Below are 20,630 nucleotides of genomic sequence, written 5' to 3'. Positions count from 1 at the left end.
ACAGTATTGTGTTAGCTTCTGTGGTGTAACAACATGAATCATCTATATGTACACATATATCCCCTCTCTCTTGAACTTCCCTCCCACTGTGACCCATCCCAACCTTCTAGACTATCATAGAGCACCAAGCTGGGCTCTCTGTATCAGAGAACAGCTTGCACTTAGCTATGTATTTTACACACGGTAGTGTACATATCTCAATGCTACTCTCAGTTCGTTCCACCCTCTCCTTTCTCTGCTGCATCCACAAGTCCATCTTCTACATCTGAGTCTTTATTTCCACCCTGCAAAGAGGCTTATCAGTACCATTTTTCTAGATTCCATATATACACATTAATATACAATATTTTTCCTTTCTGACCTACTTCAGTCTCTCTGAAAGATCCAGATCACTACAAATGACCCAATTGTGTTCCTTTTTATGGTGAAGTAATATTCCATTGTGGAGGCATTGCCCAAGATGGTTCAGTAGAAGGATGTGTGCTGATGACACCACTCTAATGGCAGAAAGAGAAGAGGAACTAAAGAGCCTCTTGATGAGGGCGAAAGAAGAGAGTGAAAAGGCTGGCTTAAAACTCAGCATTCAAAAAACTAAGATCGTGGCAACCGGCCTCATCACTTCATGGCAAATAGGGAAAAAGGTGAAACAGTGACAGATTTTATATTCTTGGCCTCCAAAATCACTGTAGGCAGTGACTGCAGCCATGGAAGGAAGGCTATGACAAGCCTATATAGTGTATTAAAAAACAGAGATATCACTTTGCTGGCAAAGGGCTGTACAGTCAAAGCTATTGTTTTACCAATAGTCATGTACAGATGTGAGAGTGAAGCATAAAGAAGAATGAGCACCAAGGAACAGACACTTTTGAACTGGTGCTGGAGAAGACTCTTGAGAGTCCCTTAGACAGCAATGAAATCAAACCAGTAAATCCTAAAGGAAATAAACCCTGAATATTCATAGGAAGAACTAATGCTGAAGTTGAAGTTCCAATACTTTGGCTACTTGATGTGAAGAGCTGACTCATTGCAAAAGACCTCGATGCTGGGAAAGATTGAGGGCAGGAGGAGAAGGGGGTGACAGAGGATGAGATGGTTGATTGGAATCACTGATAAAATGGACATGAGTTTGAGCAAACTCTAGAAGATAGTGAAGGACAGAGAAGCCTGGCCTGCTGCAGCCCATGAGGTCACAATTAGTAAGACATGACTTCACAACTGAACAACAACAACAATATTCCATCGTATATATGTGCTGCTGCTGCTGCTGCTGCTGCTGCTGCTAATCGCTTCAGTCATGTCTGACTCTGTGCAACCCCAGAGACGGCAGCCCACCAGGCTCCTCCATCCCTGGGATTCTCCAGGCAAGAACACTGGAGTGGGTTGCCATGTCCTTCTCCAATGCATGAAAGTGAAGAGTGAAAGTGAAGTCACTCACTTGTGTCCAACTCTTAGCGACCCCATGGACTGCAGCCTATTAGGCTCCTCCACCCATGGGATTTTCCAGGCAAGAGTACTGGAGTGGGTCACTATTGCCTTCTCCATATATGTGCTTCAACTTCTTTATCCATTCATCTGTTGATGAACAGCTAGGTGACTTCCACATCCTAGCTATTGTAAATAGTGCTGCAGTGAAAAATGGTGTATGTGTGTCTTAAATGAGCATTATTTGGATAATGTTTAGAGCCAGGCTCAGCGTACATACTATATTCGTGTTTTTAAAATCAATAATTATACTGCATTCAGTTCAGTTCAGTTCAGTCACTCAGTCATGTCCGACTCTTTGCGACCCCATGAATCGCAGCACGCCAGGCCTCCCTGTCCATCAGTTCTGAAAATTTGAATAAATTAGCTGACATTAGGAAATCTATGTGACCTTTCTAAGCTTCAATTTCTACTCATGTGCAAAATGGAGATAATACTAGTATCTACCTTACAGTTGTTTGCAAAGCTAATTGGACTTAATGTAAGGACCTTATTTCACTACCAGGGACTTACTAAGAGCTCAAATTTTGTTATTTATTGAACAAGTCTTGGTTCTCTAGAGAAACAGAACAAATTATATAAATGTAGTAAAGAATAGAATAGATTTTGACCTATAAGGAGTTGCCTTATGCAACGGTAGAGTTGAGAAATAAGTCTCTGATCTTTAGGCAGAGAGATGGATAGCCAGGGGAGCCAAAGGTGTAAATTTCAATCTGAGTCTGAGTCTAAAGTAGATACATGTGCCAGATCAAAGACAGTCAAGTAGAAAGCATTCTTTATCAGTTTTCTATTTTATTCAGAACGAACTGTATTACTCAAACTACTAGCTCAAGTGTTGACATTCAGAAAGACTCTCCCAGACACACTTAGAAATAATGTTTGTAAAAGACTATTTAAGTGCCTCTAAAATTAATATGGTAAGTCACCCAGAGCCAGACATTCTGGAGAGTGAAGTCAAGTGGACCTTAGGAAGCACTGCTGTCAATAAAGCTAGTGGATGTGATGGAATTCTAGTAGAGCTAATTAAAATCATAAAAGATGATGCTATCAAAGTGTTGCACTCAATATGTCAGCCAATCTGGAAGATCTAGAAGTGGCCACAGGACTGGAAAAGGTCAATCCTCATCCTAGTCCCCAAGAAGGGAAGTATTAAAGAATGTGCTAACCATCAGACAACTGCATTCATTGCCCATGCTAGTAAGGTCATGCTTAAAATCTTGCATGCCAGGCTTCAGCATTACCTAAACCAAGAACTTAAAGATGTCCAAGCTGGATTTGGAAAAGGCAGAGGCACAAAGAGATCAAATTTCCAACATTTGCTGGATCTCAGAGAAAGCAAGGGAATTCCAGAAAAACATCTACCTCTGTTTCACTGATTACACTAAAGCCTTTGACTGTGTGGATCATAATAAACTGTGGAAAGCTCTTAAAGAGATGGGAATACTAGACCATCTTACCTCTCTTACCTGGTGAGATGGCTGGATGGCATCATTGATGCAATGGACATGAACTTGAGCAAACTCTGGGAGATGGTGAAGGACAGGGAGGCCTGGTATGCTGCAGTCCATGGGGTCACAAATAGTCAGACATGAATGGGTGACTGAACACAAACAACAAAATTTATATGTGGAAATCCTAAATCTCAAGGTAATTCTATTGGGGGAGGGGGTGTTTGAAAGATGACTAGGTTCTGAGGGTGGAGCCCTTATGGATGGGTTTAGTGCCCTTATAAAAGAGACCCTGGAAAGATCCCTTCCTCTTTTCACCATATGACATAACAGGAAAAAGTGTCTAGGAGGCATACCCCCAAAAGACATTGAATCTCCTAGTATCTTGATCTCGGAGTTCTAGCTTTCAGAACTGTGAGAAATGCATTTCTGTAGTTTATAAGCCACTCAGTTTGTGCTTTTTTTGTCATAGAAACCCCAATGGACAATGTTTAACCAAATATCTAGGCACCCAGCAGCCCAGTCAAATTGATGTGTAAAATTAACTACCCACGACAATATGGTTATTTTTGTTGTTATTGCATTGTCTTCTTCATGGAGCCAAAATCTATGCAAATAAATCAACCACATCAACACTGAAATATAACCAAGTATAAATGGCTAATGTAGATACTGTGTACAATATTTTAAATTTCTTAGGAGAACACACACATCATTCAAAGACTAATCTGCTTGGCTGATGAAATAATTTCAACTACAATTTCAAGGAAATTTATTCTCAGAGAGAAACATCTTGTTTATGCACCACATAACTTAAGAATAATGAGTTGACTGAAAAGACACTACATGCAACATAGACCAATGTACAAAAAATATTAGGACCTTCTTGAAGTGCTGGAGTTTTAAGGCATCAGTTGGACAGCAGCTTTTTAAAAAGCTCAGTTAAGGTAGAGTTCTTGCCAGACAAAGCACCTTTGCCTGTTAGGGGAATTTGTGAAGCATCACAGATAGTTTACTAAACATGACCCAGAGGAGATTCCTACAACCTACGAGCAAAGTGGCAGGTGCAGAATATAACTCCCCTCAAGCTGCCACTATGAACACAGACCCCCAGCCTGGGTAACTTGGGAAGACCTGGGCCTGGGTGTGATCCAGCCCCTAGCGACCTAGCTCTGTCTCCTCCCATTGTCTCTCCTTCACTTAGGCTGGACTTAGTTCCATAGTTAACAGGGCTAGCTACCATTTCTGTGAAGAATACACTTTCCTGACTCCTGCCTAATTCCTTTTTGTTTTTCTGTCCTGCTTAGGCGTCATTTCTCCAAAGCGGTTTCCATGATTCAGACAAGATCAGATCTCTCTGATGTATGCTCCAAGAGCATGTGTAGTCCTGACTTGTAGGACTCAACTCTCTTAACTATTTTTCTTGCCATATATTTTAATATCTGTATACTAAAATCATGCAAGCTCTTGAAGGGCAAGGCTTGCATCCATTCCATATTCTCTGTTCTTAATACAGTGCCCAACACATAATAGGATCTCAAATCTAAGATGCATTGATTATAAAACACAATAATATTTCATCTACCAATAGGAAGAATAAAAAGCTTCCAAATAAACTATGACATGATGCTTTTAAACATTTAGCATTTTTATTCTATATTTAATAGAAGACATTGCTTATCCCCTGCAGAAGGAACTGGAAACCCTCTCCAGTATTCTCACCTGGAGAATCCCATGGACAGAGGAGCTACAGTCCATGGGGTTGCAAAGAGTCAGAAATGACTTAGTGACTGAGCATGCAGTCTTGTGTACACATAGGTTTTTCTTTTTTTTTTTTTTAAATCACATATCACTCTTGTACTTAAAGGAAAAATGGGATAAACTGGTAAATACATTTCCTAAACCTCTTCATGTTCAAAATCTCTTCTGATTATTTTATTTTTACTGTGATGCACTATATGCATGAATGCTAAGTTTCTTCAGTCGTGTCTGACTCTGTGCAACCCCATGGACAGCAGCCCACCAAGGCTCCTCTGTCCATGGGATTCTCCAGGCTAGAATACTGGAGTGGGTTGCCATTTCCTTCTCCGATGAACTATCAGTTTAGTTCAGTTCAGTCGCTCAGTCGTGTCCGACTCTTTGCGACCCCATGAATGGCAGCACGCCAGGCCTCCCTGTCCATCACCATCTCCTGGAGTTCACTCAGACTCACGTCCATTGAGTCTGTAATGCCATCCAGCCATCTCATCCTGGGTCATCCCCTTCTCCTCCTGCCCCCAATCCCTCCCAACATCAGAGTCTTTTCCAATGAGTCAACTCTTCGCATGAGGTGGCCAAAGTACTGGAGCTTCAGCTTTAGCATCATTCCTTCCAAAGAAATCCCAGGGTTGATCTCCTTCAGAATGGACGGGTTGGATCTCCTTGCAGTCCAAGGGACTCTCAAGAGTCTTCTCCAACACCACAGTTCAAAAGCATCAATTCTTCAGCGCTCAACCTTCTTCACAGTCCAACTCTCACATCTATACATGACCACAGGAAAAACCATAGCCTTGACTAAAGGGACCTTAGTCTGCAAAGTAATGTCTCTGCTTTTGAATATACTATCTAGGTTGGTCATAACTTTTCTTCCAAGGAGTAAGCATCTTTTAATTTCATGGCTGCAGTCCCCATCTGCAGTGATTTTGGAGCCCCCCAAAATAAAGTCTGACACTGTTTCCACTGTTTCCCCATCTCTTTCCCATGAAGTGATGGGACCGGATGCCATGATCTTCGTTTTCTGAATGTTGAGCTTTAAACTAACTTTTTCGTTCTCCTCTTTCACTTTCATCAATAGGCTTTTCAGCTTCTCTTCACTTTCTGCCATAAGGGTGGTGTCATCTGCATTTCTGAGGTTATTGATATTTCTCTCGGAAATCTTGATTCCAGCTTGTGTTTCTTCCAGTCCAGCATTTCTCATGATGTACTCTGCATAGAAGTTAAATAAGCAGGGTGACAATATACAGCTTTGACATACTCCTTTTCCTATTTGGAACCAGTCTGTTGTTCCATGTCCAGTTCTAACTGTTGCTTCCTGGCCTGCATACAGGTTTCTCAAGAGGCAGGTTAGGTGGTCTGGTATTCCCATCTCTCTCAGAATTTTCCACAGTTTCTTGTGATCCACACAGTCAAAGGCTATGGCATAGTCAATAAGGCAGAAATAGATGTTTTTCTGGAACTCTCTTGCTTTTTCCATGATCCAGCGGATGTTGGCAATTTGATCTCTGGTTCCGCTGCCTTTTCTAAAACCAGCTTGAACATCAGGAAGTTCATGGTTCATGTATTGCTGAAGCCTGGCTTGGAGAATTTTGAGCATTACTTTACTAGCATGTGAGATGAGTGCAATTGTGCGGTAGTTTGAGCATTCTTTTGCATTGCCTTTGTTTGGAATTGGAATGAAAACTGACCTTTTCCAGTCCTGTGGCCACTGCTGAGTTTTCCAAATTTGCTGGCATACTGAGTGCAGCACTTTCATAGCATCATCTTTCAGGATTTGAACTAGCTCAACTGGAATTCCATCACCTCCACTAGCTTTGTTCATAGTGATGCTTTCTAAGGCCCACTTGAATGCGCATTCCAGGATGTCTGGCTCTAGATGAGTGATCACACCATCATAATTATGTGGGTCGTGAAGATATTTTTTGTATAGTTCTTCTGTGTACTCTTGCCACCTCTTCTTAATATCTTCTGCTTCTGTTAGGTCCAGACCATTTCTGTCCTTTATCGAGAAGGATAAAGGACAGAAATGCATGAAATGTTCCCTTGGTATATCTAATTTTCTTGCATGAAATGTTTCCTTGGTATATCTAATTTTCTTGAAGAGATCTCTAGTCTTTCCCATTCTGTTGTTTTCCTCTATTTCTTTGCATTGATTGCTGAAGAAGGCTTTCATATCTCTTCTTGCTATTCTTTGGAACTCTGCATTCAGATGCTTATATCTTTCCTTTTCTCCTTTTATTTTCGCCTCTCTTCTTTTCACAGCTATTTGTAAGGCCTCCCCAGACAGCCATTTTGCTTTTTTGCATGTCTTTTCCATGGGGACGGTCTTGATCCCTGTCTCCTGTACAATGTCACGAGCCTCATTCCATAGTTCATCAGGCACTCTATCTATCAGATCTAGGCCCTTAAATCTATTTCTCACTTCCACTGTATAATCATAAGGGATTTGATTTAGGTCATACCTGAATGGTCTAGCGGTTTTCTCTACTTTCTTCAATTTGAGTCTGAATTTGGTAATAAGGAGTTGATGATCCAAGCCACAGTCACCTCCCGGTCTTGTTTTTGTTGACTGTATAGAGCTTCTCCATCTTTGGCTGCAAAAGATATAATCAGTCTGATTTCAGTGTTGAGCATCTGGTGATGTACATGCTGGTTTTAGAAAAGGAAGAGGAACCAGAGATCAAATTGCCAACATCCGCTGGATCATGGAAAAAGCAAGAGAGTTCCAGAAAAACATCTATTTCTGCCTTATTGACTATGCCATAGCCTTTGACTGTGTGGATCACAAGAAACTGTGGAAAATTCTGAGAGAGATGGGAATACCAGACCACCTAACCTGCCTCTTGAGAAATCTGTATGCAGGTCAGGAAGCAACAGTTAGAACTGGACATGGAACAACAGACTGGTTCCAAATAGGAAAAGGAGTATGTCAAAGCTGTATATTGTCACCCTGCTTATTTAACTTCTATGCAGAGTACATCATGAGAAATGCTGGACTGGAAGAAACACAAGCTGTAATCAAGATTGCCAGGAGAAATAGCAATAACCTCAGATATGCAGATGACACCACCCTTATGGCAGAAAGTGAAGAGGAGCTGAAAAGCCTCTTGATAAAAGTGAAAGAGGAGAATGAAAAAGTTAGTTTAAAGCTCAGCATTCAGAAAACGAAGATCATGGCATCCGGTCCCATCACTTCATGGGAAATAGATGGGGAAACAGTGGAAACAGCATCAGACTTTATTTTTTTGAGCTCCAAAATCACTGCAGATGGGGACTGCAGCCATGAAATTAAAAGATGCTTACTCCTTGGAAGAAAAGTTATGACCAACCTAGATAGTATATTCAAAAGCAGAGACATTACTTTGCAGACTAAGGTCCGTCTAGTCAAGGCTATGGTTTTTCCTGTGGTCATGTATGGATGTGAGAGTTGGACTGTGGAGAAGGCTGAGCGCCAAAGAATTGATGCTTTTGAACTGTGGTGTTGGAGAAGACTCTTGAGAGTCCCTTAGACATCCAACCAGTCCATTCTGAAGGAGATCAACCCTGGGATTTCTTTGGAAGGAATGATGCTAAAGCTGAAGCTCCAGTACTTTGGCCACCTCATGCGAAGAGTTGACTCATTGGAAAAGACTCTGATGCTGGGAGGGATTGGGGGCAGGAGGAGAAGGGGACGACCCAGGATGAGATGGCTGGATGGCACCACAGACTCGATGGACGTGAGTCTGAGTGAACTCCAGGAGATGGTGATGGACAGGGAGGCCTGGCGTGCTGCGATTCATGGGGTTGCAAAGAGTCGGACATGACTGAGTGACTGAACTGAACTGAACAAGCCAAAGAGAGAAGCATCAGAGGAGACTTACCCTGTTGATACCTTGATCTTGCACGTCCAGCCTCCAAAATAGTGAGAAAATAAATTCTTGTTTAAACTACCCTGTGTGCAGTATTTTGTTATGGCAGGCCTAGCAAACTAATACACCTTTTTTTTTAATTTTATTTTTTATTTTACTTTACAATTCTGTATTGGTTTTGCCATACATTGACATGAATCCACCACGGGTGTAATGAGGGAAGAGAGGAGGGGATTCAGAAAGATAAGTACAAATGAAAGAGGAGGAGTGCACTTGAATGTTTTAATAACTTACAAGAAGATTGGGCTATTAGTGAGTGTTCAGGAAGTCCCAGGAGGAGGTATATCCTCCTTCCAATCACAGCACTCTTCTTCCCCAGGCATCAAGGCACACATGCACCAAAGGCAAGATTGCAACATTTTGTGGTGAGCATGACTTGGTGTTGCATTCCACTGGGGAACTCTGGTTTGCTGGGCTGGGAACAGAAGGAGGCCTTCTTTCCTTACTGACATCACACCAGTGTTAACTTCCAGTTGGTTATGCAGGAGGAATGTAGATAGAAGAGAAGAAAATCCCATTTTTGGCAATTTCATGTTGTTAAATTTATTCTTGAGTATATCTGTGCTGTTTATATTTTCCTATAAAGTAATCAATTTCATCAAAATTTTAAAATGTATTAGTACTGAATTGTACAGATTTTTCTTTTCTCATAAAAATAATTTTCTGTATTTATTATAGACCTTTCTCATTCCTTGTTTTGGTTGTCTCTCTCTCTCTCTCTTTTTTTTTTTTTTTTCCTTTTTTTTCCATACTCTTTTTTTTTTTTAATTTTAAAACATTTTTAATTGAACAATAAATGCTTTACAATGTTGTGTTGGGACTCTAATCTTCCCTACAATTTATGGCCTCAAAAGAGAATTTTAATTCCTCTAATGAATCTAGTTCCCTTGGAATCTTTAAACCACTGTGCTCACATGCTTTCATTGCCTCTTAACCTATTCAATTACTGCTGGTTTCTCATGTCATGGAGGACCTGCTCTTTTCCGAACTTATGCCCTGATTCTTGGGGTAAATCAGTTTCAGACTTTTGCTCTCCTCTGAGTCTTATCATGTTCTATTCTCCTGTCCTGCAGCTTTTCATTTTTTCTTTTTTAGTTGAAGGATAATTGCTTTATAGAATTTTGCTGTTTTCTGTCAAACCTCAATATGAATCAGTCATAGGTATACATATACCCCCTCCTTTTTTAATCTCCCTCCCATTGCACTCCCCACCCTACCCCTCTAGTTTGATACAGAGACCCTGTTTGAGTTTCTTGAGACATGCGGCAAATTCTCATTGGCTATCTATTTTACATATGGTGATGTGAGTTTCCATGTTTCTCTTTCTATACATCTCACCCTCTCCTCCCCTCTCCCCATGTCCATAAGTCTATTCTCTATGTCTGTTTCCCCATGGCTGACCTGCAAATAAATTTTTCAGTACCATTTTTCTAGATTATGTATATATGTGTTAGTATACAATATTTACATTTCTCTTTCTGACTTACTTCACTCTGTATAATAGCTCTAGATTCATCCACCTCATTAGAACTGACTCAAGTGCATTCCTTTTTATGGCTGAGTAATATTTCATTGTGTATAGGTACCATATTTCTTTATCCACTCATCTGTCGATGGACATCTAGGTTGCTTTTGTGTTCTAGCTATTATAAATAGTGCTGTAATGAACAATAGGACGCATGTGTCTCTTTCAAATTTGGTTTCCTCAGGGTGTATGCCTAACAGTTGGATTGTTGGGTCATATGGTAGTTTTATTCTTAGGTTTTAAGGGATCTCCATTCTATCTTCCATAGTGGCTGTATCAATTTACATTCCCACCAACAGTGCAAGAATGTTCCCTTTTCTCCACACCCTCTTCAGTATTTATTGTTTGTAGACTTTTTGATGATGGCCATTCTGACTGGTGTGAGGTGATATCTCACTGTAGTTTTGATTTGTTTTACTCTAATAATGAGTGCTGTTGAGCATCTTTTCATGTGTTTGTTAGCCATATGTATGTCTTCTTTGGAGAAATGTCTTTTTAGGTCTTTTTCCCACTTTTTGATTGGGTTGTTTGTTTTTCTGGTATCAAGTTGTATGAGCTGCTTGTATATTTTGGAAATTAATCCTTTGTCAGTTGTTTCGTTTGCTGTTATTTTCTCCTATTCTGAGGGTTGTCTTTTCACCTTGTTCATAGTTTTCTTTACTGTGCAAAAGGTATTAAGTTTAATCAGGTCCCACTTGTTTACTTTTCTTTTATTCCCATTATGCTAGGAGGTGGGTCATAGAGGATCTTGCCTTGATTTATGTCATTGAGTATTCTGCCAATGCTTTTCCCTAAGAGTTTTATAGTTTCTGATCTTACATTTAGGTCTTTAATCCTAAATTTTGAGTTTATCTTTGTGTATGGTGTTAGGAAGGGTTCTAATTTCATTCTTTTACATGTAGCTATCCAGTTTTCCCAGCACCATTTATTGAAGAGGATGTCTTTGCCCCATTGTGTATTCTTGCTACCTTTGTCAAAAATATGGTACCCATAGGTGCATGGGTTTATTTCTGGGCTTTCCATCTTGTTTCCTTGGTCTGTATTTCTCTTTTTGTGCCAGTACTGTACTGTCTTGATGATTGTAGCTTTGTAGTATAACCTGAAGTCAGGAAGGTTGATTCCTCCAGCCCCATTCTTCTTTCTCAAGGCTACATTGGATATTCAGGGTCTTTTGTGTTTACAAATGAATTGTGAAAGTTTTTGTTCTAGTTCTGTGAAACATGCCATTGGTAATTTGATAGGGATTGCATTGAATCTGTAGATTGCATTTGGTAGTATAGTCACTTTCACAATATTGATTCTTCCTACCCAAGAACATTCAATATCTCACCATCTGTTTATGTCATCTTTGATTTCCTTCCTCAGTGCCTGATAATTTTCTGTCTTTCATCTCCTTAGGTAAGTTTATTCCTAGATATTTTATTCTTTTTGTTGCAATGATGAATGAGATTGATTCCTTAATTTCTCTTTCTGATATTTCATTGTTAATATATAGAAGTGCAAGTGTTTTCTGTGAATTGATTTTTTAATCCTGAAACTTTGCTAAACTCACTGATTAGCTCCAGTAATTTTCTGATAGCATCTTTAGGGATTTCTATGTACAGTAACCTATCATCTGAAAACAGTGAGAGCTTTACTTCTTCTTTTTCAATCTGGATTCATTTTATTTCATTGTCTTCTCTTATTACTGTAGCTAGGACTTCCAAAACTATGCTGAATAATAGTAGTGAAAGTGGACACCCTTGTCTTGCTCCTGATCTTAGGGGGAATGCTTTCAGTTTTTCACCAATGAGAATAATGTTTGCTGTAGGCTTATCATATATGGCCTTTATTATGTTGAAGTAGGTACCTTTTTTGCCCATTTTTTGAAGAGTTTCAATCATAAATGGGTGCTGAATTTTGTCAAAAGCTTTTTCTGCATCTATTGAGATTATCATATGGTTTTTATCTTTCAATTTGTTAATATGATATATCACATTGATTGATTTGTGTATATTGAAGAATCCTTGCATCCCTGGAATAAACTCGACTTTGATCATGGTGTGTGAGCTTTTTGATGTGTTGTTGAATTCTGTTTGCTAACATTTTGTTCCGGATTTTTGCACAATATCAGTGATATTGGCATGCAGTTTTCTTTTTTGTTGTTGTTGTCTTTGTCTGGTTTTAGTATCAGGGTGATGGTGGCCTCTTAGAATGAGTTTGAAAGTGTTCATTCTTCTGTAATTTTTGAAAAAGTTTTAGAAGGATAGGCATTAGCTCTTCTCTAAATATTTGATAGAATTCTCCTGTGAAGCCATCTGTTCCTGGGCTTTTGTTTTTGGGAAGATTTTTGATCATAGCTTCAATTTCAGTACTTGTAATTGGGTTGTTTATAATTTCTATTTCTTCCTGGTTTAGTCTTTGAAATTTGAACTTTTCTAAGAATCTGTCCATTTTTTCCAGGTTATCCATTTTATTGCCATATAGTTGTTCATAATAGTCTCATAATCCTTTGCATTTCTGCACTGTCTGTTGTAATCTCTCCTTTTTCATTTCTAATTTATTGATTTGCTTCTTCTTTTTTTCTTGATGAGCCTGGCTAAAGTTTTGTGAATTTTGTTTATCTTCTCAAAGAACCAGTTTTTAGTTTTATTAATCTTTACTATCATTTATTTCATTTCTTTTTCAATTTTTTGGCTCTGATCTTTATGATTTCTTTCCTTCGGCTAGTTTTGGGGTTTTTTTGTTCTTCTTTTTCCAGGTGTTTTAGGTGTAAAGTTATATTGTCTATTCGATGTTTTTCTTGTTTCTTGAGGTAGGATTGTATTGCTATAATCTTCCCTCTTAGAATTGCTTTTGCTGCATCCCATAGGTTTTGAGTTTTCGTGTTTCCATTGTCATTTTTTTCTAGAAATTTTTTGATTTCCCTTTTGATTTCTTCAGGAACTTGTTGGCTGTTTAGAAATGTATTGTTTAATCTCCATGTGTTTATGTTTTTTACAGTTTTCTTCTTGCAATTGATGTCTAGTCTCATAGAGTTGTGGTGGGAGAAGATGCTTGATATGATTTCAGTTTTTCTTAAATTTACTGAGGTTTGATTTGTGACCCAAGATGTGGTCTATCCTGGAGAATGTTCCATGTGCACTTGAGAAGAAGGTGTATTCTTCTGCATTTATATGGAATGTCCTGAAGATATCAATGAGGTCCATCTCATCTAATGTATCATTTAAAACTTGTGTTTAGTTATTAATTTTCTGTTTTGATTATCTGTCCTTTGGGGTGAGTGGGGTCTTAAAGTCTCCTTCTATTATTGTGTTACTGTCAGTTTCTCCTTTTATTTCTGTCAGTATTTGTCTTATGTATTGAGGTGCTCCTATGTTAGGTGTATAGATATTTACAATTGTTATGTCTTCCTCTTGAATTGATCCCTTGATCATTATGTAGTGTCTTTCATTAACTCTTGTAATATTCTTTATTTTAAGGTCTGTTTTGTCTGATATGAGGATTGCTACTCCAGCTTTCTTTTACTTCCATGTGCATGTAACATATTTTCCCCATCCTCTCACTTTCAGTCTGTATGTGTCTTTAGGTCTGAAGTGGATTTCTTGTAGACAGCATATATATGGGTCTTGTTTTTGTATCCAGCGAGCCAGTCTGTGTTTTTTGGTTGGAGCATTTAATCCATTTACATTTAGAGTAATTATTGATATATATGTTCCTGTTGCCATTTTCTTAATTTTGGGGGGGGGGTTTCATTTAGTAAACCTTTTTCTTTTCTTGTATTTCTTGACTATATAAGTCCCTTTAACGTTTGTTGTAAAGCTGGTTTGGTGGTACTGAATTCTCTTAACTATTGTTTGTCTGTAAAGCTTTTTATTTCTCCATCAATTTTGAATGAGATCCTTGCTGAGTAGAGTGATCTTGGTTGTAGATTTTTCACCTTTCAGTACTTTAAATGTCCTGCCACTCCGTTCTGGCCTGCAGAGTTTCTGTTGAAAGATCAGCTGTTAAGCGCATAGGGTTTCCCTTGAATGTTACTTGTTGCTTTTCCCTTGCTTCCCTTAAAATTCTTTCTTTGTGTTTAATCTTTGTTAGTTTGGTTAGTATGTATCTTGGCATATTTCTCCTTGGGTTTATCCTGTATGGGACTCTTCGTGCCTGTTGGACATGATTGACTATTTTCTTGTCCATGTTGGGGAAGTTTTCAACTATAATCTCTTCAAAAATTTTCTCGTACCCTTTCTTTTTCTCTTCTTCTTCTGGGGTCCCTATAATTTGAATGTTGGTACATTTGATATTGTCCCAGAGGTCTCTGAGACTATCCTCAGTTATTTTCATTCTTTTTACTTTATTCTGCTCTTCAGAAGTTATTTCCACCATTTAATCTTCCAGTTCACTAATTCGTTCTGCTTCAGATATTCTGCTATGGATTCCTGATAGAGTATTTTTAATTTCAGCAATTGTGTTGTTTGTCTCTGTATATTTATTCCGTAAGTTTTCTAGGTCTTTGTTAATTGATTTTTTGCATTTTATCCATTCAGTTTTTTGCATTTTCTCCATCCTCCATTTCAAGGTTTTTGATCATCTTTACATTATTCTGACTTTGTTTTTTAGATATCTTGCCTATTTCCTCTTCATTTATTTGGACTTCTGTGTTTCTAGTTTATTCCTTCATTTGTGCACTATTTCTCTGTCTTTTCATTTTTTTAAAACTTATTGTGTTTATAGTCTCTTTTTCCAGGCTTCAGTGTTGAATTCTTTCTTCCTTTTGGTTTCTGCCCTCCTAAGGTTGGTCTAGTGACTTGTGTAAGCTTCTTATAGGATGAAATTTGTGCTTAGTTTTTGTTTGTTTGTTTGCTTTTCCTCTGATGGGCAAACCTGAGTGAGGCGGTAATCCTGTCTGCTGATGACTTGGTTTGTCTTTTTGTTTTGTTTTTGTTGTTGTTTAGGTGAGGCATCCTGCACAAGATGCTACTGGTGGTTGGATGATGCCAGGTTTTGTATTCGAGTGGTTTCCTTCGTGGGAGCTCTCACTATCTGATTCTCCCCAGGGCTAGTTCTCTGGTGGTCTTGGATCTTGGAATCAGTGCTCCTACTCCAAAGGCTCAGGCTTGACCTCTGGTGAGGAATGAATATTCCACAGGTTGCTTGTTGTGGTATTAAGTGAGATTAAAACAAATACCCAAAAGTGAGAAACCAAAGATAAACCCCAGATAAATGGCAGTTACAAAATCAGGCAAATAATAATTAAAATAATGGAATATACACATATACATATATACCCATAAGCAAAATCAAAACAGTGCAACAAAAATAAAGTACAAGAGATTGACTGGTGAATAAAGGAAACCAAAAATTATATCTACCAGTTAAGAACAAAATTAACTAAGCACAGACTGGAAAGCAAAACTAAACAAGGTGCCAAGTGGGGAATTAAGCAACGAAAACAAAAGTAACAAATATGTTGAGAGGAAAGGAAAGAAAGAAAAGAAAGAGAATAGATGTGCTGAGTTAAACAGAGGTAGTTAAAAAAGATTTATATATATTGAAAGATTAACTGCAAAGGGAAAAGAGCAGTAGGAAAAGCAAACAAAGGAATAAATGTAAGAAAAATAATAATAGGTTAAAAATTAAAATTAAAAAAAGAGAGAGAAAAGAAGATAAATAAGGGAAAAAAAGGCGGGGGGTGGGGGTGGGGCGGGAAACTCCACAGAAGGGCAAAAGCCCAATGTAAGGGCAGAGGTTTATAACAATAAAAAGTGTGACTTAAAATAAAAAAGAAACTCAGAAGTTTAATTAGGTTTCATATAGTGCGAATAAAATAGACAATTGCCACAGAAGGGGGAAGAAAGAAGGAAAAAAAAAAAAGAAAAAAAAATCCAAAAGAATCTACAGAGCAAGTCAAAACGTAAGAATAATGAATGTTTTTCTTGAGTCGCTGCTGTCAGAGTCTTTTCCCTAGCTGGGAGTCACAGTCCAGCTCACCTCCCTAGGATGCCCTCCAACACTGTGCTGGTCTCTGGACCTACTGTGGGGGCAGAGAACCCCCGCCCCCCCCCAACAGTTAAGCCTGGCAAACCACAGTCCATAGGGTCACAAAGAGTTGAAAACGACTGAAGGGACCCTGTGTGCATAGATGTAAGACTTTTTTTGTCTGTGGCAGCTCTGCCCCAGGGAGGGTTGAGCATCAGGATGGCACAGCTGCTTGTGACACGGGGACCATGGCAGCACTGAGTGTGCAGGGACATCGACTACTTAAGCGGCAGGAGTTATGGCCCCATCAGAGTCCATTTTTGAGCCTCTGGTAGCTGGCGATCAGAAAGCCTCTTTGGCTAAGTCTTCCTCGTAGCTCTGCTCATTTAGGCACTTGCCTGCGGTCCTTCTCTGCTGTTCTGCACCTCAGGCACATAGAGGGCCCCCCTGGCTGGAGTTCTACTCTGTAGATCCTCATGTCAGGCACTTAAAGGGGCACCCTGGGTGGGGTCCTACTCTGTAGTTCCCCATGTCAGGCACTTGATTGGCCAGCCTCTCTATTTTTCAGCTGCTGATACTGGCCTATGGGGAGAGAGGGTCTATGGTGATGGCTCCACCCTCTATGTGTAACAGCAGTATCACCTTGCTTCCATGGCTTCCTGGCTTTCATCCCCGGGCATATCCCACCACAATCTCCTCCCTCACATCCCCTTGATCCATCTCTCCACAGTCAATAGCACCCCTTGCCATGGGATTGCTCCACAATCCCTAAACTTCAGCTCCCAAATGCTGTGTCTTTTAGGGGACTTGCATCCTTGTCTGGGGGTATGTATGGCTGTGGCAAGGACTGTCTAATTTTCATTCCCTTTAAGGTGCCACAGATCAGCTGTTTCACTCTCAGCCTTAAATGTTTCTCGTCTGACTCAGTTGCCCCCTTTTGGGAACTGGACCCCTGCTTCAGGTGCCCCACCTGCCGAGGGCAGGTCCAGTTCTACTAACACTCCTGTTTTTTCCCCTAGTTCCTTCATCCTACCAAGTTTTGCATGGTTCTATATATTCTTTTCCGCTGATCAGGTACTCCTGTCCACTCTCAGCTGGTGCTCTGCACGCACTTCTGTTCTGAAGGTGTATTCCTGATGTATCGTGGAGAGAGATGTACTCCACGTCCACCTACTTCTCCACCATCTTGTTCTCTGTCCTGCAGCTTTTCTTCATAGGCTGTATTTTACTAGCTTATGTTTACTCTTTCTTGAAGGAAATGGATCTATACCTGGGTTTTATAATCACATCCAATATATAGGCCAACTTCATCGCACTCACCATGTACCTGAGTGTTTGTTCAATCTTCTCATGTGCATGACAAGAGAACAAACTGTTATACGGTTCCCATTTCCACTTCTGGAGTTTGGCAGCCTTCTGCCTGTTGAATCCTGTTGAGGTTTAATCCTGTGACACCCCTCCTCCAGCTCCCCACTCCAAATTCCTTCTGTAACAATTTGAATCCACAAGCTAGATGAAAAAGAGAAAACTCAAAAATTCCACTTGTATGACCTTTTTTATGCATGCATATAAGACCTGTTCCTCCTATTAAGCCTGTTGTTCTCTGAGTGTTGCAATCTCTATATGGAGAATAGAGAGGTATTATAGAAAGAGAGGCAAGATGTCTTGGGGAAGAGAAAACATGAGAATACCATCTTGCTGGCTTCAAAAAATAGAATCCACACAGATTTTAGGATTCATGCTCAGTGTTTAGTTAGGTCATATCATCTTTTTGAGTGGGACAAGCAGTGAGGGAATAAAAATATACTTTCTTTCCATTATCTTGCTTTTCAGAAAAACAGGTTTCCTCTCTTTCTCAGAAGCATAATGTGTGTGTGGGACGTTTTCCAGTCCCATTTCATCATTTTAATTCTAATTTTCAGTGAATGTTTGAATTTTATTCTTTTCTCTGACCTCTAAGTGGGCAATAACTATTTATGTCTTGCCATTTTACTTGTGACAATGTCTGGAATATCTTCAGTTCAGTTCAGTTCAGTTCAGTCGCTCAGTCGTGTCTGACTCTTTGCAACCCCATGAATCGCAGCACGCCAGACCTCCCAGTCCATCACCAACTCCCAGAGTTCACTCAGACTCATGTCCATCGAGTTGGTGATGCCATCCAGCCATCTCATCCTCTGTTGTCCCCTTCTCTCCTGCCCCCCAATCCCTCCCAGCATCAGAGTCTTTTCCAATGAGCCAACTCTTCACATGAGGTGGCCAAAGTGTTGGAGTTTCAGCTTTAGCATCATTCCTTCCAAAGAACACCCAGGGCTGATCTCCTTTACAATGGATTAGTTGGATCTCCTTGCAGTCCAAGGAACTCTCAGGAGTCTTCTCCAACACCACAGTTCAAAAGCATCAATTCTTCAGTACTCAGCTTTCTTTACAGCTCTCACATCCATACATGACCACTGGAAAAACCATAGCCTTGACTAGACGGACCTTTGTTGGCAAAGCAATGTCTCTGCTTTTCAACTTGCTATCCAGGTTGTCATAAATTTTCTTCCAAAGAGTAAGCGTCTTTTAATTTAATGGCTGCCGTCACTGTCTGCAGTGATTTTGGAGCTCCCCAAAACAAAGTCTGACACTGTTTTCACTGTTTCCCCATCTATTTCCCATGAAGTGATGGGACCAGATGCCATTATCTTTGTTTTCTGAATGTTCAGCTTTAAGCCAACTTTTTCACTCTCCTCTTTCATAGGTTCCCAATAAATAATTAATCTAATAAGTAGATAGTTGTCACTATTGTTATATTACTGGGATATTAGGAAAAAATGTATCAAGGACAATTAGCCAGGAGAAATTTTCAACTAGGTTTTCCTATCTTAATCGGAAATCTCAGGGCCAATTTTATTTCTTCTTCACTTAATAAGATGGCTAAAATGATAACATAGGCTAATGACTTGACCTGGGAACTTTGACATGCCAGAAATTGTATGAAGATCAATCATTCATTCCACATGTACGCGTTGGAATACATTGTATGTGCCAGTTTAGGTTGGTTCTATGTCAAGGTAGAATTCCTTCCAGTCCCATGAGGAATGAGGATTTGGAAGTGGCTATGTATATATGATTCTTTACTGTATGATCCACCAGGGCTTCCCAGGCGGTGCAGTGGTAAAGAACCTGCTGATCAGTGCAGGAAACACAAGAGACCTGGGTTCAATTCCTGGGTCAGGAAGATACCCTGGAGTAGGAAAGGGCAACCCACTCCAGTACTCTTGCCTGGAAAATTCCATGGACAGAGAGGAGCCTGGAGGCTTATAGTCCATGGGATCGCAAAGAGTCAGACATGACTGAATGACTAAACATATGTACATACATATGTAAATATGAAGAGCACAGATTAAATATACAAATATATTTTATATTAAAAAATTGCAATCAGTTTGAGATATGATCAGTTCAGTTCAGTTCAGTCGCTCAGTTGTGTCCCACTCTTTGTGACCCCATGAATCACAGCACACCAGGCCTCCCAGTCCATCACCATCTCCCGGAGTTCACTCAAACTCATGTCCATCGAGTCGGTGATGCCATCCAGCCATCTCATCCTCCATCATCCCCTTTTCCTCCTGCCCCAGTCCCTCCCAGCATCAGAGTCTTTTCCAATGAGTCAACTCTTCGCATGAGGTGGCCAAAGTATTGGAGTTTCAGCTTTAGCATCAGTCCTTCCTAAGAACACCCAGGGCTGATCTCCTTTAGAATGGACTGGTTGGATCTCCTTGCAGTCCAAGGGACTCTCAAGAGTCTTCTCCAACACCACAGTTCAAAAGCATCAATTCTTCGGTGCTCAGCTTTCTTCAGAGTCCATACATGACCACTGGAAAAACCATAGCTTTGACTAAATAGACCTTAGTTGGCAAAGTAATGTCTCTGCTTTTGAATATGCTATCTAAGTTGGTCATAACTTTCCTTCTAAGGAGTAAGCGTCTTTTAATTTAATGGCTGCAGTCACCATCTGCAGTGATTTTGGAGTCCAAAAATATGAGATATGATAGAGTTATATAAAATGTACAATGAGACCCAGAAAGAGTGACATTTGAGTTATGTTTTGGTTATTAAGAGAATAAAGACTAAGAGTTATGGAGGATGGTGATCTAAAAGAAAGAGCACTTCTGGGAAAGATAGTAAAAGCTGTGGTCTGAAATGGCCAGAGATTTGCATGTAGTTAATTGTGATTGAAATAGGAGGATGGAAAATAACTGGAAGAGTTTTGAAAGTTCAGTTACCCATGTATGGGTCACTGATGATAATTTTCACCTAGGATTCATGAATGGTACTAGATTCAGACTGGTGGTAGATCATAAGCCAGAGTGATAATGACTGGAAAAGATTTTTTGGTTTGCTTAATTTGTGCATGCACTGACAAAAGATTCATAAATTCAATGCAGACACAAATAATTGAATACAGACCACATAGATGAATGTAAGAGGAAGCATTATCATGTAAGAGCAAGAGAATGATAAGCCCCTGTTGATTCACAGGTGGTTGCTGTTTAGGAATTTGCAACATGCTGAGCG

This window comes from Oryx dammah, unplaced genomic scaffold (genome assembly GCF_014754425.2).
Source record: "Oryx dammah isolate SB20612 unplaced genomic scaffold, SCBI_Odam_1.1 HiC_scaffold_3, whole genome shotgun sequence".
NCBI classification, from domain to species: domain Eukaryota; kingdom Metazoa; phylum Chordata; class Mammalia; order Artiodactyla; family Bovidae; genus Oryx; species Oryx dammah.
This window is presented reverse-complemented; position numbering follows the sequence as displayed.